General features: G+C 39.0%; 1 pseudogene; it reads right to left on the reverse strand.

The window, feature by feature from the left end:
• Positions 1–8,584: 8,584 nt before the first annotated feature.
• LOC148771516 (uncharacterized) lies at positions 8,585–11,760 on the reverse strand (annotated as a pseudogene).
• Between the last annotated feature and the right edge of the window lie 4,321 nt (positions 11,761–16,081).

The raw sequence follows: 16,081 nt of genomic DNA on the forward strand, positions 1-16,081 counted from the left end.
TTCTTTTTACCTACATGCATGTATAGCATTGGTAAAGTATTTATTGTGTATAATAATTATTAAGTACAATCAAGTTAATAACAAATACCTAGTTATTCCATTAAACCACATTTACATTATTATGGTATATGTTCTTATTTCAATGAATCAAATTATGTTAATTATTCCCGATTATACACCGGACCTTCTTAGAAAATAAGATACAAGAGTAACGAGAACTATTTTCAATTGGGATATATATGTATATTTTTAACTCATTTGTTCTTTAATCTTTGATGCATCACCAAGTACGGTAGAGTACCGCGTACCGATCGTACCGTACAAAAAATAACGGTACATCGAACTTTTTGGTACGGTAACGGTATGAAATTTTTCAATACCGCAATGTACGGTAGGTACACGGTATTGAGCCAAATGTTTGACAACCATATCGAATCCACCCTAGATTAAACTGTTGTAATTTGTTAGTTCATCCAATAAAAAAGAGGAATAATGTTGAGCTGGAAAAATCATTTGGGACATCAAGCATTTTACCTCGTAATAATATGTTGTCGAACATGTTTCCTCGTGACATGTTGTCAAACATGTCTCCATTATTTCCGAGGTCGATCAATACTGATATATAACATGCCCAGTAGATTTGCTACAACTAATGCGATGTTCAGTAAAATTAATAAAATAATGAAAATTAGGAGAATGGAAAAAGAAGAAGATATCTTCAAAATATTATATTGACGATAATGAATATAGTTCAAAGAAAGAAAAATAAAATTTTGTAGTGATAAAATATAAGCACAACTACCTAAGGTTTAGCCAGATTGTTCGGGGGCAAGCAAGTAACGTACACCTGTTTTGAATGAGAAGTAATATATATATTAGAAAGGTGCACGTGCAATGTGCGTGTCGGGTTAATTTCTGATGTTTATTTATTTAATTTTTTTTCTTCATTGTTTTCCACAATAACTATTTTTGTTATTATATATCAGCTACTGCTTTTAATTGTCGGTTCAATACCAATATATTAAAGTTATTATTTAATGCGATGAAAAATAGTTTTTATTCATTTTATCCCTATAAGTTTAGTGTTCTAATTAACTAAGTTAATTTATTTTTGCCATTTACTTCATAAAATATATTTTTCTAACAATTGACGCTATGAATTTTTTGCATGAATTATACTCATACATGACATTTGTTTAATCTTTTTATTTTGAAAATGCATTGTGACTTGTATCAAGAAACCAATATATTTGGATTGTTGTAGTTATTACGTGAGAATGGTATGCACACTTTATTATGTGTAAATATATAATTATTTAGCGCAAGCATTGTTATGTTGTTTGTTGCTGTAATAACAAATTCTTATCTGCGATATAAACAAACAAGAAAAATTGAACAAAGATAATTTTATTGAATTAAAATAAATAAATTGTGGGTTACAATCTCTATTTTAATCCTCTGATTCTTCTCTCTAGAACAATATATAGTTGACTTGAATTTTCGGAGTCGGGTCGTTGACTTGATCTTCTCCGGATTTGATTTTGGATTTGAATAACGTTTTCCAAGGGTCTTGCGACTTGAATCTCGGATCGAACGTTGAACTTTGACTGAATTTAACTTGAAGATCTTGAAATTCTTGATGGATTTGGCCCTTCAATCTTCCAATGATCTTGACTTGAATTAATTAACGTTAATCCGAAGGTTTGGCACCGTTATCTCGGATCGAACGCCGGATTTGATGAAGAACACCTTGAATTTGCTCAAGAACACCTTGAATTTGACGAAGAACACTTTGAATGTAGAGAGAGAATCTTACCTCCTACGAATTCTTCTTCCTTGCTTCTTGAATTGTAGAGAGATTTTTGCTCATACGGTTTCTGCTCCTTCAGTTGTGTCTTCTGAATTGTGAAGGGAGGGTCCCTATTTATAGTGGTAGAATAAGAGTCCTTAAGGGCTTACTGATGATGTGGCGCGATTTGATTGGCCCGATTTAAATTGATATTTATCTCTTGTAACTTGGAAGAGAAGAAACAATTCTATTGACCAATAATTAATTGATATTTTTCTCTTTGTAACTTGGGAGAAAAGAAATAATCCTATTGGTCAATATATATATATTTAAAATCAATTATTTATTTAAATTAGGAGTTTATTTAAATTCCTAATATTAAAATAGAAAACATATAATTGATATTTAATATATATATATATATATATATATATATATATATATATATATATATATATATATATATATATATATATATATATATATATATATATATATATATATATATATATATATATATATATATATATATATAAATATAAATGCATAATTACATATTTGCCACTTGAAAAAAAAATCACTCGGCTCTATGGAAATTAGCAATTTATTTGCTTGATTATTCGTTCGTCTACAAATGCCCCCTCGAGACTTGTTGACGTGAATAAGTCGCGAATAAATATGAGGTCTTCTCGTCTGCGATCGGACATTAACCACGAATGCGGCCGAGCTATTTGATAAATGGACTTTAAAAATTATAAGCCCAATTAATAAAACTTGGACCAATCTATTTCGTCGACCAATCCGGCCCACCAATTTATTCGAACCGACATTAAAAATGATGCAAGACTTGAATTGTAGAAAGACCCGTCCACCCCAATTCAGTAGACCTTTGCTTTTCCACCACCCTTTTTTTCTTTTTCTTTTTAATCTTTTATTTTGTATATGCACATCCACGTGGCCCACATCAAGTCTTGGACTTCTGGTGTTATTCTATTCGAACTTAATCTCTGTTTCTATATGCAGAGAATACAAAAAAAAAAATTAAATTCTCGACTTTAAATTTCTTAATCCTAATCCCAATATTAATCAAATTGCTCTTGTTCATGCTTATAAAAGGAACATCTCTGCACACTTTTTTTCACTCAACCAACTATCGAGTATTTGCCTGAGTATTTCAAGCTTCCCCTTTGCCCTGTTGCTTAATTTTTTTTTTTTTTTTTTTTCGTGCTTTCTCTGAATTTCCGGTGAGTTTGCTGCCTTAGATTATTTGCACAGTTCATCCCCCTGAGCATGGCCACCATATGTTTGATAAATTGATAAAGAGAGATTGCTAATACTTGAACATGTTGTTTTGAGCTCTTCTTTGAATTTATTGATCCATTTTTTTTTTCAGGCTTTGCAACTCTGGGGATTCTAAAAAAAAAATCGGCTGCCCCGTTCTTTGTTCTTCTTCCCATTTTTTTTTTTTTTTAAACAAGCTGATTGTACGAGCTTTGCACTCTCTTGACAGCTTACGCGATGGTTTTACTTCAAGGGTACGCACTCGTCTTGTGGCTCGCAACAGTTGGTGATTCTCATTGACGACGGGCGTACGAACCATAGACAAAGGCATTCTCTCAAAGCTTGGTGATTCTCGAGGACGAGTATTAGTTCATCGGCATAGGCACATTCTCTCAACGGCTGGTGATTCTCAAGGACGAGCATTGATCAACGAGCATAGGTACTCTTTCAACAGTTGTTGATTCTTGAGGAAGAGCATTGATCCACGAGCATGGGCAATCTTTCAACAGTCGGTGATTCCTTGACAACAAGCATCAATCCATAAACATATGAGCGCTTTTGACTGTGCTTGCCCCCGGATGGTCGATATGCGAAGCTTTCCACACATCCACTTCATAAAGAAGAGTCCTCGAGCGTCAATCCACGAATGAAGGCGTGCTCCGGACTGTCATGCCCCTTTGATGGTAAATATGCAAAGTGATGGTTGTGCTTCAAAGAAGTGATGATTGTGCTTTCATAATCTACTTTATATCAAAGAGGTGATGCCATCCTGACAGGCGATGCGCAAAGATTTCACGAGTCCGCATTTTATAGAAGAATCACTGACGTCGAGCATCGGTCCATGAATGAGGGCGCTCTCCTAATTGATCACCCCCACAAGCAAGTATTTACATGCAGCGCCTCACCACGAACGAGTTTCTTCGTGCAAATATTCCAAAGTCGGGCGCCTCACCACAAGCGAGTTTCTTCGTGCAAATATTCCAAAGTCGGGCGCCTCACCACAAGCGAGCTTCTTCGTGTAAATATTCCAAAGTTGGGCGCCTCACCACAAGCGAGCTTCTTCGTGCAAATATTCCAAAGTTGGGCGCCTCACCACAAGCGAGTTTCTTCGTGCAAATATTCCAAAGTCGGGCGCCTCACCACAAGCGAGTTTCTTCGTGCAAATATTCCAAAGTTGGGCGCCTCACCACAAGCGAGCTTCTTCGTGTAAATATTCCAAAGTTGGGCGCCTCACCACAAGCGAGTTTCTTCGTGCAAATATTCCAAAGTCGGGCGCCTTACCACAAGCGAGTTTCTTCGTGTAAATATTCCAAAGTCGGGCGCCTCACCACAAGCGAGTTTCTTCGTGCAAATATTCCAAAGTTGGCGCCTCACCACAAGCGGTACATAGATGATTCACCACTTCTCCGGCGCAAGCTAACCATTTTGTTCGAGGCTTTCCTCTCTCATGATGTTAATTCCTTCGTCATCTTCTCATGCTTTACCGTAGGCTCGTCTGCTGACTTCTCTTCAAGGCTCTTGTTCTCTTTTCCACAGATTGATCGCTCTTCAAGGCCGTTGTCACCCTTTCTTTTGCAAGCAACTTAACCTTTTCTCAAAGTGAGACAAGTTGCTTCCGTTTTTTTTCAATGCCTTCTGAGAGGCAAACACCTTTAGCTCTTTGTCATCTAGCGAGGAAATGCCCTTCAATTTGCCTGATGGAAACACTTTTAAAGTGGAAAGACAACATTCAAATCGTGGGGAATTCCCGAATGAGATCACGTCATAACGTAGTTCAAAGAAAAAAAGATAGAATTTTTTTTTTTATTTTTTTTTTAGGAAATGACTGAACTTAGAGAATATGTAAGCTGCCTACGTACCCCGAGTGGGATCAAGTCATAACGTAGTTCAAAGGAAAAAAAGAAGATAGATTTTTTTTTTTTTAAGGAAAGGACTGAACTTAGAGAATATCTAAGCTGCCTACGTACCCCGAGTGGGATCAAGTCATAACGTAGTTCAAAGGAAAAAAAATCATAGATTTTTTTTTTTTTTTTAGGAAAGGACTGAACTTAGAGAATATCTAAGCTGCCTACGTACCTCGAGTGGGATCAAGTCATAACGTAGTTCAAAGAAAAAAAATATAGATTTTTATTTTTTTTTTTATTTTTTTTTATTTTATAGGAAAGGACTGAACTTAGAGAATATCTAAGCTGCCTACGAACCCCGAGTGGGATCAAGTCATAACGTAGTTCAAAGAAAAAAAGATAGAATTTTTTTTTTTTTTTTTTTTAGCCGTGCACAGTTTCAACTCATGCGGGCCAGGAGCCTGCTCCTCCGCTTTATGCGTAGTACCGCTTCAAGAACTTTCCATTTATCGGACCAATTCTTAAACCATCTTCGGCAACCAACTTGTACGCTCCATTTGTGTATGCTTCTTTGACGACATAAGGACCATCCCACTTTGAAGTAAATTTATTTCCCGTTTTATGTGTGACGATGATGGGCCTCCTTACGGCAAGTACCAAATCTCCAACTTGAAACGATCTCGGCCGCACCTTCTTGTTAAACGCCCTAGAAAGACGAGCTTGGTAGCATTCAATACTTTGTTGTGCCTTCAATCTTTTCTCGTCAAGAGCTTCCAATTCTGCAAGACGCAAACGAGCGTTTTCTTCTTGAGTGAGTTCTTCTTGTATAGCTATCCTCAATGATGGAATTTGTTTTTCAAGAGGCAAGACCGCTTCCACAGCGTACACCAACGCATATGGAGTGGCTTGGGTAGGTGTTCTATACGTTGTTCTATAAGCCCATAAAGCTTCCCCCATTCTTTCGTGCCAATCGCGTTTTGACTTGGCAATCACTTTCTTCAACAAATTACATAGAGTCTTGTTAAAGGCCTCGGCGAGTCCATTGGCGGCAGCGTTGTACATTGAAGACTTTCTTTGCTTGAAGCCAAACTTTTCACAAAGTTTATCTATCACACCGTTGCAGAATGGCTTTCCGTTGTCTGTGATCACATATCGAGGAACTCCGTAACGGTAGATGATGTTGATGCGGATGAAATCAGCAACGTTCTCCTTCTTTACTTCTCGTAGAGGCACTGCTTCAGCCCATTTGGAAAAGTAGTCTGTTGCTGCCAAGATATAGAGATGTCCAGCAGAAGACTTTGTCATAGGTCCAACCACATCCAAGCCCCAAGCATCAAAGGGCCATGAGGCAACAGTAGGGTGTAATGACTCCGGCGGTTGATGAATAAAGTTTGCATGAAATTGACAAGGTTGACATTTTTGGGCATACTCCATGCAATCCTTTACCATAGATGGCCAATAATAACCCATTCTTTTTATTCGGAAATGTAGTTTGGGTCCTGACTGATGGGCGCCGCAAATTCCGGAATGAGCTTCTTCTATGGCTTGAACGGCTTCGTCATCACCTAAACATCTCAGGAAGACTCCATCAAATGAACGTCTGTAAAGTGTATCTTTGTAGTAGATGAAACGAGCCGCACGACGTCAAATATCAACTCTTTGACGTGGATCATTAGGCAACTTTTCGTACTTCAAGTAATCCAGAAATGATTGACGCCAGTCTTCTTTCTCGATTTCAAACACGTAAACCACTCGAGTTTCGTCTTCTTCAATTTGTTCAAAGATTGGTGGTACGACCCATCTCTTGAAAATTGATATACGAGCTCCATCTTCGGGCATGGCTAAAGTAGAAGCAAGTTTTGCCAATGCATCTGCTTGTTTGTTATCCTTTCTAGGCACATGTTCTATCGTCACATCACCAAGGTATCCGATAAGTCTTTTAGCATAATCCACATAAGGGAGTAAATCGAGCTTCTTTACATCGTATGATCCGAGTATCTGATTGATCACCAACTTGGAGTCTCCATATACCTCCAAATTTAGTTGCTTTATATCAACTGTCATTTCTAGCCCAAGGATAAGAGCTTGATATTCGGCAACATTGTTAGAGCAATTTTGTGTTAAGGTAAAAGAGTGAGGCAACACTTCGCCGTTGGATGTGACGAATACTACTCCGGCGCCCGCTCCTTCTATGTGAGAAGCTCCATCAAAATACATCTTCCAAGGACGACTAACTTCAATCACAAGAACATCTTCATCGGGTAGATCATCGGATAACTCCCACTCTACAGGAATAGGGTGATCTGCCAAGAAATCAGCTAGAACTTGTCCTTTCACAGCTTTTTGTGGAATATATGTTATGTCAAACTGCTGCAATTGCAGGTACCACCTTGCGAGTCTGTCGGATAGGACGGGTTTTGACATGACATACTTTAAAGGATTCATCCTTGAGATTAGACGAACAACATGCGCTTGAAAATAATGCTTCAACTTTTGAATTGCAAAAATGAGCGCTAAGCATGTCTTTTCGATTGGCGAATAGTTCAATTCATTTGATGTCATTGTTCTACTCAAGTAGTATAAGGCGCTCTATTTTCCATCATCATTCTCCTGCGCTAGTAAAGCTCCGACGGATCGTTCTTGAGCTGCAATATAGAGTATTAACGATCGTCCGTGCACTGGTGCAATCAACACAGGAGGCTTCGTTAAATACAATTTTATGCTTTCGAAGGCACTAGTGCAAGCTTCATCCCATTCAAAGGGAACATCTTTCTTCATGAGTCGGCTGAATGGTTGACATCGACCGGCTAAGTTTGAAATGAACCTTCTTAGGTATGCCAACTTTCCTTGCAAACTTTTGAGCTCATGAATGTTCCTTGGCTCGCGAATCTTTAAAAGTGCATCAATCTTGGCTTGTTCGATTTCTATGCCTCGGTGACGAACTACGAATCCAAGAAACTTCCCCGAAGTAACACCAAATGCACATTTCAACGGATTCATCTTCAATTGGTACCTTCTCAAGCGCTCGAAGACTTTTCTCAAATTTTGGAGATGATCTTCCCTTCTTTTGGATTTAACCACCAAGTCATCCACATAACATTCAACATCTTTATGGAGCATGTCATCAAATATCTTCTGCATGGCTCTTTGGTACGTAGCACCGGCATTTTTCAAGCCAAACGGCATTACTTTATAGCAATAGATGCCCTTAGGAGTGCGAAAGGTTGTTAGTTCTTCGTCTCTCGACGCCATTCGTATTTGATTGTATCCGGACGACCCATCCATAAATGATAATGCTTTGTGGCCCGTAGTAGCGTCAATCATTAGTTCGGCTATTGGCATTGGAAAGTCGTCCTTAGGGCATGCTTCTTTCAAATCTCTAAAGTCAACACACACACGAATTTGTCCATTCTTCTTTCTGACAGGGACAATACTTGAAATCCATGTTGGGTACTTGACTTCTCGAATGAAACCAACCTCAATAAGTTTGTTCACTTCAGCCTCAATTGCAGGTACTAATTCAGGTCTAAATCTACGTTGGCCTTGCTTCACAGGGCGAGCTCCTTTCTTCACGGAGAGATGATGTATTGCCACTTTTGGGTCCAATCCGGGCATTTCTTTATAAGACCATGCGAACACATCCTTGAACTCGTGCAACAATTCAACATAATTAAGTCTCCTCTTCATTCATAGTCAATAAGGCGCTAATGTAGATTGGTCGAGGATTCTCTGTGTCTCCTAAATTTATTTCCTTTAACTCATCGATCGTGGATTTGACTCCTTCTTCAAGCTCGGGTGAAGCAGTTTCAGCGTCTTCTTCCTCAATCACGTCTATCTCAATTAAAGTGATATGATACGATGATGCCACACTTTCTCTGTCATCTTCCTCGTCGTCTTGGATTTTTGTAAAGACGACAGTTCGCATTTTAGCCTTCAACTCTTGACCACATGATATGGTCAAATAAGTACGTTGTTTCATGCGAGATGGAACCGAACTTCGAATCCTTCGCGTTTTGGTGATTTTAGTATTAGAGACACCCAACTCTTGCTTGTTGCTTCTGTTATGCCTCCACTTTCTAAGTGGTCCAAGCCTATCAAAAACGGATGGCGTAAGTCTATCAAACCCTCGTTTGTCGCATTTTTCATGCCCCCACTCTCTAAGTGGTCCAAGTCTATTAAAGACGGATGGCGCAAGTCTATCGAAGACAGATGGTGTAAGCCTATCAAAAACGGATGTTCTTCTCACTTTTGTTCCACTTTCAAGAAAATCGTCTGTTGATGAGAATTCATCTTCGATTATGTAATTACTGTTAGCTCTATTGATAGCAATACGAATTGGCTTTTGTGGAACAAATCCAAGACCAACTCGAGGACTTTGAATAGCATGTCCCTTTTCTTTCAACATTATCTGAGTAGTATTGAGGCCATGCATCTTTTCGCCAACAACTTCGGCAGGGAGCCTTCCCAGTGTAGAATCTTCACATGGGTTGTAACCGGCTTTCACTAAGAGTTTATAAGCTTTTGGGCCAAAACATTTTTTCATTTGGGACTCGGAGAATTCTTCGCATTCCTCTTGGATTCCTTCTGTGGGAAGATCAAATCCTTTAGGTGGTTGAGAAGTTGATCGCTTCTCATCAATTGGTGTTAGGGGAAACATCAAATCTTTCAAAGCCTCAAACGCTAAAGGATCCTTGTCTTGATTATTCCTTCGCTTTGGTTGTTCGACTGGTAGAATTTCTTTGGCCTTTACCGTCTTCTCATCATCAAGATAGTACTTAGCATCGGCAAAGTGGGCTTCTGCCTCGGTGAACGGTTTATCATCGGCGAGTATCATTTTAACTACTCCGTCTCGACAATACTTGAAGCATTGGTGCCAAGAAGAAGGAACCACACTATTCTCATGTATCCAAGGTCGCCCGAGAAGCATGCGATATGAGGTTCTTGCATCAATGACATGAAACAGCGCGTTGGACAACATATCATCCATTAACAACTCTATCCTTATGATACCAAGGGCCCTTTGTCCTTCTTGATTAAATCCTTGGATCATCAAGCGACCAGTTTTGAGTTCATCCGTAGAGATCCCCAATTCATTTAACGTGTGCAGTGGCAAAATATTGACTGCAGAACCTCCATCGATTAAAATTCTATTCACCTTCTGCTCACGAGCGTAGCCGGCAACAAACAATGGCCTATTGTGTGGTTTGGAACCAAGAAGTAAATCTTCATCGGCGAAAGTCATTGTTGACACGCATTTACCAATCACGGTACAAACTTCATTTGGAGATGGAGTCGTTCCACTAGCAGCGATCTCCTTTTCAATTATCGCGTTGCATGAGATGTTGATACAATCATCATCTTCTTTGTATATGTTCGTTGTCGTCATGTCAAGGGACTCGAAAGTGCTGACGATAAAATTTGTAGTGGCGCTGATCTCTTCAAGTGATATCTTCCCTTGGCGAGCTAGCTGCATAATTTTATCTTTGAATACGAAGCAATCATGAATTGGGTGCCCGACCAATCGATGATACTTGCAGTATTTTGGGTCATCGGTCTTGCTAGCTTCTTCGGGGCGCTTCATTTCAGGCAACTCGATAAGTTTTAAACTTAGCAAATCATCAAATATTCCAGCCACATCAGTGTCGAGGAACGGGTACTCCCTTGCTTGCATTTCTTTTAGAGTAAGTCTTATTTCTCTTCTTTCTTGGAAAAAATCTTGTTTTTCCTCATTGTTTGTGTTCATATTTCCTTGAAATTTGATAGGGGTTGCATTCACTGCCAAAGATTCTTTGCTTGAGGTCTTAGAGAAAACTCTGCCCCCTTTCCGAAAGTCTTGTTTTTCTTTCGACTGTCGACGCTCTTGAACTGGTGGTCCCTCAACTCCACTATCCATAATGCTCAACTCCATGTCGTGCGCTCTAGTGGCCAACTCTTCGAAAGTCTTGGGTTGAATCCCTTGAAGGATATATCGAAGTCCCCATTGCATTCCTTGAATGCACATCTCGATAGCTGAAGCCTCTGACAATCGATCCTTGCAATTCAGGCTTAAATTCCTCCAACGGTTAATGTAGTCAATGACGGCCTCTTCTTTCCACTGGCGAGAGTTCGTGAGCTCGATCATGCTCACTGTTCTTCGGGTACTGTAGAAGCGATTCAAAAATTCTTGTTCCATCTGATTCCAACTGTCAATTGAGTTCGGCTCTAGGTCCGTATACCAATCAAAAGCATTCCCCTTCAATGATCGGACGAATTGTTTTGACGAGGTAGTCTCCAAAAGTCCCAGCATTGTTACAAGTTTCAACAAAATGTGCCACATGCTGTTTTGGGTTGCCCTTGCCATCAAATTGCTGAAATTTCGGGGGTTGGTAACCAATTGGCATCTTCAAGTCGTCTACTCTTAGAGTGTATGGCTTGGTGTATGTTGACGATGATTTTGAACCCTCATCGAATTTGTTCTTGATAGTTCCCATGATGAACTCCTTCAATTGGTCTATAGGAATTAACCCCTCTGACGAAATCTGGAATTCTTCAGCCGAGCTCTTCTCCCTTTCGGTTGGATGTCGCCTTGCAGAAGTTTCAGCTTCGGTGTGATTTTCACCTTGTTTTCCCATGTCGTGACTACCGTCAACCTTGTTCCTCAACATCGCAATTTGGGAGTCTTGTTCTTGAATGTGCTTTGTTAGCCCTTCAATGGCCTTGGTCAAGATCGCCATTTGCTCATCCATGGTCGTAGCATGTGTCGTCATGACGGGGGCCACCTCAGAGTAATTTGATGTTGAACGGGACGTGGATGATGAAGCTTTTCCCCTAGATCCTTCCCCGTCTTCACTTGTGTTGACGAGAGGTGATGAGCCTTTCTCAATGATTTGCGGTGTCGAGCTAGTCTCGGAGGATGTCTGCAGTTTCTTAGCCATAGTCCTTGTAACTACGCCCATACTTGATGAATTCGAAGTAGCAGCCTTCATCGCGAACATAGAGCGGTTACTGCAATCCTTCGAGGATCTTCGAGAGAGAGAAGAGATGAGAGGTAGAGAGGTCCCCACCGGGTGTGCCAAAATTTGTAACAACAAATTCTTATTTGCGATATAAACATACAAGAAAAATTGAACAAAGATAATTTTATTGAATTAAAATAAATAAATTGCGGGTTACAATCTCTATTTTAATCCTCTGATTCTTCTCTCTAGAACAATATATAGTTGACTTGAATTTTCGGAGTCGGGTCCTTGACTTGATCTTCTCCGGATTTGATTTTGGGTTTGAATAACGTTTTCCAAGGGTCTTGCGACTTGAATCTCGGATCGAACGTTGAACTTTGACTGAATTTGACTTGAAGATCTTGAAATTCTTGATGGATTTGGCCCTTCAATCTTCCAATGATCTTGACTTGAACTGATTAACGTTAATCCGAAGGTTTGGCACCGTTATCTCGGATCGAACGCCGGATTTGATGAAGAACACCTTGAATTTGCTCAAGAACACCTTGAATTTGACGAAGAACACTTTGAATGTAGAGAGAGAATCTTACCTCCTACGAATTCTTCTTCCTTGCTTCTTGAATTGTAGAGAGAATTTTGCTCCTACGGTTTCTGCTCCTTCAGTTGTGTCTTCTGAATTGTGAAGGGAGGGTCCCTATTTATAGTGGTAGAATAAGAGTCCTTGATGGGCCTTACTGATGATGTGGCGCGATTTGATTGGCGCGATTTAAATTGATATTTATCTCTTGTAACTTGGAAGAGAAGAAACAATTCTATTGACCAATAATTAATTGATATTTATCTCTTTGTAACTTGGGAAAAAAGAAATAATACTATTGGTCAATATATATATATTTAAAATCAATTATCTATTTAAATTAGGAGTTTATTTAAATTCCTAATATTAAAATAGAAAACATATAATTGATATTTAATATATATATATATATATATATATATATATATATATATATATATATATATATATATATATATATATATATATAAATGCATAATTACATATTTGCCACTTGAAAAAAAAATCACTCGGCTCTATGGAAATTAGCAATTTATTTGCTTGATTATTCGTTCGTCTACAAATGCCCCCTCGAGACTTGTTGACGAACAATGCTTGTTGACGTGAATAAGTCGCGAATAAATATCAGGTCTTCTCGTCTGCGATCGGACATTAACCACGAATGCGGCCGAGCTATTTGATAAATGGACTTTAAAAATTATAAGCCCAATTAATAAAACTTGGACCAATCTATTTCGTCGACCAATCCGGCCCACCAATTTATTCGAACCGACATTAAAAATGATGCAAGACTTGAATTGTAGAAAGACCCGTCCACCCCAATTCAGTAGACCTTAACTTATTGTTTTAACTTAATGTACTAGCATACTTAATGTGTGTTGAATCGGATAAAATGAAATAATTGTTTCATCATTATTTAATATGAAATTGTATTATTTCATGTTTACAGTATATTAGTTACTCTTTTAATATATATATATATATATATATATATATATATATATATATATATATATATATATATATATATATATATATATATATATATATATATATATATATATAACCATCGTACACATCTAATTGGTGATCTCTACTTTGATGTTACAATGAGAAAGATTCTTATATTGATTAGTCAAGTGAACCTCGGTAGGTTGGTAGGGACATTAAGAATTAATATGTGAAAATGAATTATCGAAAGGAATTCGTATCTTTGAAATAGGAGATTGATATATAAACTTTGAGTAGCTTATGAGTTTTATTTATGCCTAAGACTTGGCCAAAGCGAATTTGTATCCAGCATACTCAAATAAGTTAAGCTAGCGGGTAAAATTCAAGAAAATATTCATTTAATTTATTTAATTATCTTAATTTGAGGATGGCTCTATGCAATGATAAACCGAAGCTGACATATAATGTTTAAAAATATAAACGGGAGTTAACAATTATTTGATAGTGAAAAATAAATTGTTATGTGATTAATTAATTGAACAAAATATTTTAGAATTTGAATTTACTTGATTACGATTAGCCTGGATTATATTTTCATTTGATCCCTATAGACTTTGTGTCGGTCGAATTTTAGAGCTTAATTATCTAAAACGATCTCTCGTTTTTCCTTTGCTTATATATTTAGAATTTTATTAGATATAAAATAAGTTATGATCCGAATTTATCATTGGCTCCTGCGATTCATATCCCAACACCTATACACGTGTGGAGTGTCTTCCCATAATTGGAGTGTGTATGAGTCCCGAGAAACACAATTCGCTCTTTCCAACAATACCACATGGACGTGTGGAATAGAGTGAAGGGAATCAATACTCATATGCCTCGTTGGTTATCTAGATGAGATTAAATAATTTAACGAAAACGCAATTATTTTATCAGACCCCAAGACGTGGAATAAAAAATCTCCCTAAAATGCAAGATAAGGCAAGAGACATAATAACATAATATCTTCAGGTCGATCCGGAAAGTTATGGGAATACCAAACATCAAACAAAATCCAATTATTTAGTTAATAATTGATAATCTTGCCAACCAAATGAGCTATAGTTATCTTATGAGATAACTTGTGCCGCACGGAGTCTTCCCTACAAATAAAACATGAGGAGTAATTTAGGAAAAAGACATTGAAATGAGTATATTGCGAAACTGTTTTTGATCTCGACATATGTGCATTTAAGTCCTCGTTGAGGTTATATGCAATTCGCCTTAAAAAAAATATGGACATCTTGTAGCCAACTAGATTTCATAGGGATGGCAAATTTTATCCGACCCGCGGGTAACCGCAGGTACCCGCCCTGACCCGTCCCGAAATTTTCGGATATTCTCCGCCTCGGGTTCCAATTTCTCCTCCGAAATGGGTTCGGGGCGGGTGCGGGTTTGTGTATACCCGCCCCGTACCCGCCCCAACCCGTTGACCGGGTGAACCGGCCCGAACCCGTGAACCAGCCCGTCCTACCCGGGACGGGCCCGGATTTAAAAAAAAAAATTCAAAAAAAAAGCAAATAACGGCGCCCGAACCGGCCCGGGTGAACCGGCCGTTATTTGCTTTTTTTTGAATTCCCCCCCCCCCCCCCCATTTTTTCCTATAAATACCCTCACACCCCAATTTTTCCTATAATTTACTTATTCATCAAATATTTCAAAAAAAAAAAAAAAATCAAATTTTCCGGGCCGACCCGGAACCGGCCCGAACCAGCGGCCCAACCCGGCCCGCCGAACCGTGCATATTACGGGCCGGTTCCGGTTCGGTTCCGGTTCCGGAAAAAGTGAACCGTGAACCGGTATGAACCGGCCCAAACCAGCCCGTGGCCGTGTCTAGTCTTCGGGATGGGTCCGGGTCAAACCCGGCCCCTGGCCATGTCTAGGCGGTGGCGGGGAATGCAATACCCGCCCATGGCCATCCATGAGATTTCATCACAACTACTCTCTCCCTCTCTTTTTATCTTAGTTCTTCCAAGAGTTGATTGGTTTACATTAACATCTTGAAAGTTACAACATGCGAGAACTCTCTCTCTCTCTCTCTCTCTCTCTCTCTCTCTCTCTCTCTCTCTCTCTCTCTCTCTCTCTCTCTCTCTCTCTCTCTCTCTCTCTCTCTCTCTCTCTCTCTCTCTCTCTCTCTCTCTCTCTCTCTCTCTCTCTCTCTCTCTCTCTCTCTCTCTCTCTCTCTCTCTCTCTCTCTCTCTCTCTCTCTCTCTCTCTCTCTCTCTCTCTCTCTCTCTCTCTCTCTCTCTCTCTCTCTCTCTCTCTCTCTCTCTCTCTCTCTCTCTCTCTCTCTCTCTCTCTCTCTCTCTCTCTCTCTCTCTCTCTCTCTCTCTCTCTCTCTCTCTCTCTCTCTCTCTCTCTCTCTCTCTCTCTCTCTCTCTCTCTCTCTCTCTCTCTCTCTCTCTCTCTCTCTCTCTCTCTCTCTCTCTCTCTCTCTCTCTCTCTCTCTCTCTCTCTCAACATAATAAAATGACATTCTATTATTCAATAACTAGTTTCGACTTTCGACGTAACAATTCTTCTTACAGGTCGCAAACCTCTCCGAAGAATGACTGTCGATGAATCCAACGGAATGTGTTACAACATGTGCACCTGTGTTTAAAAAACAACTACATAAACATATTCCCCTACAGCTACTTTAGTAGCAGAAGGCAATAAA

Source organism: Erythranthe guttata, chromosome 3 (assembly GCF_056151865.1).
Source record: "Erythranthe guttata isolate IM_541 chromosome 3, IM_541, whole genome shotgun sequence".
Lineage (NCBI taxonomy): Eukaryota > Viridiplantae > Streptophyta > Magnoliopsida > Lamiales > Phrymaceae > Erythranthe > Erythranthe guttata.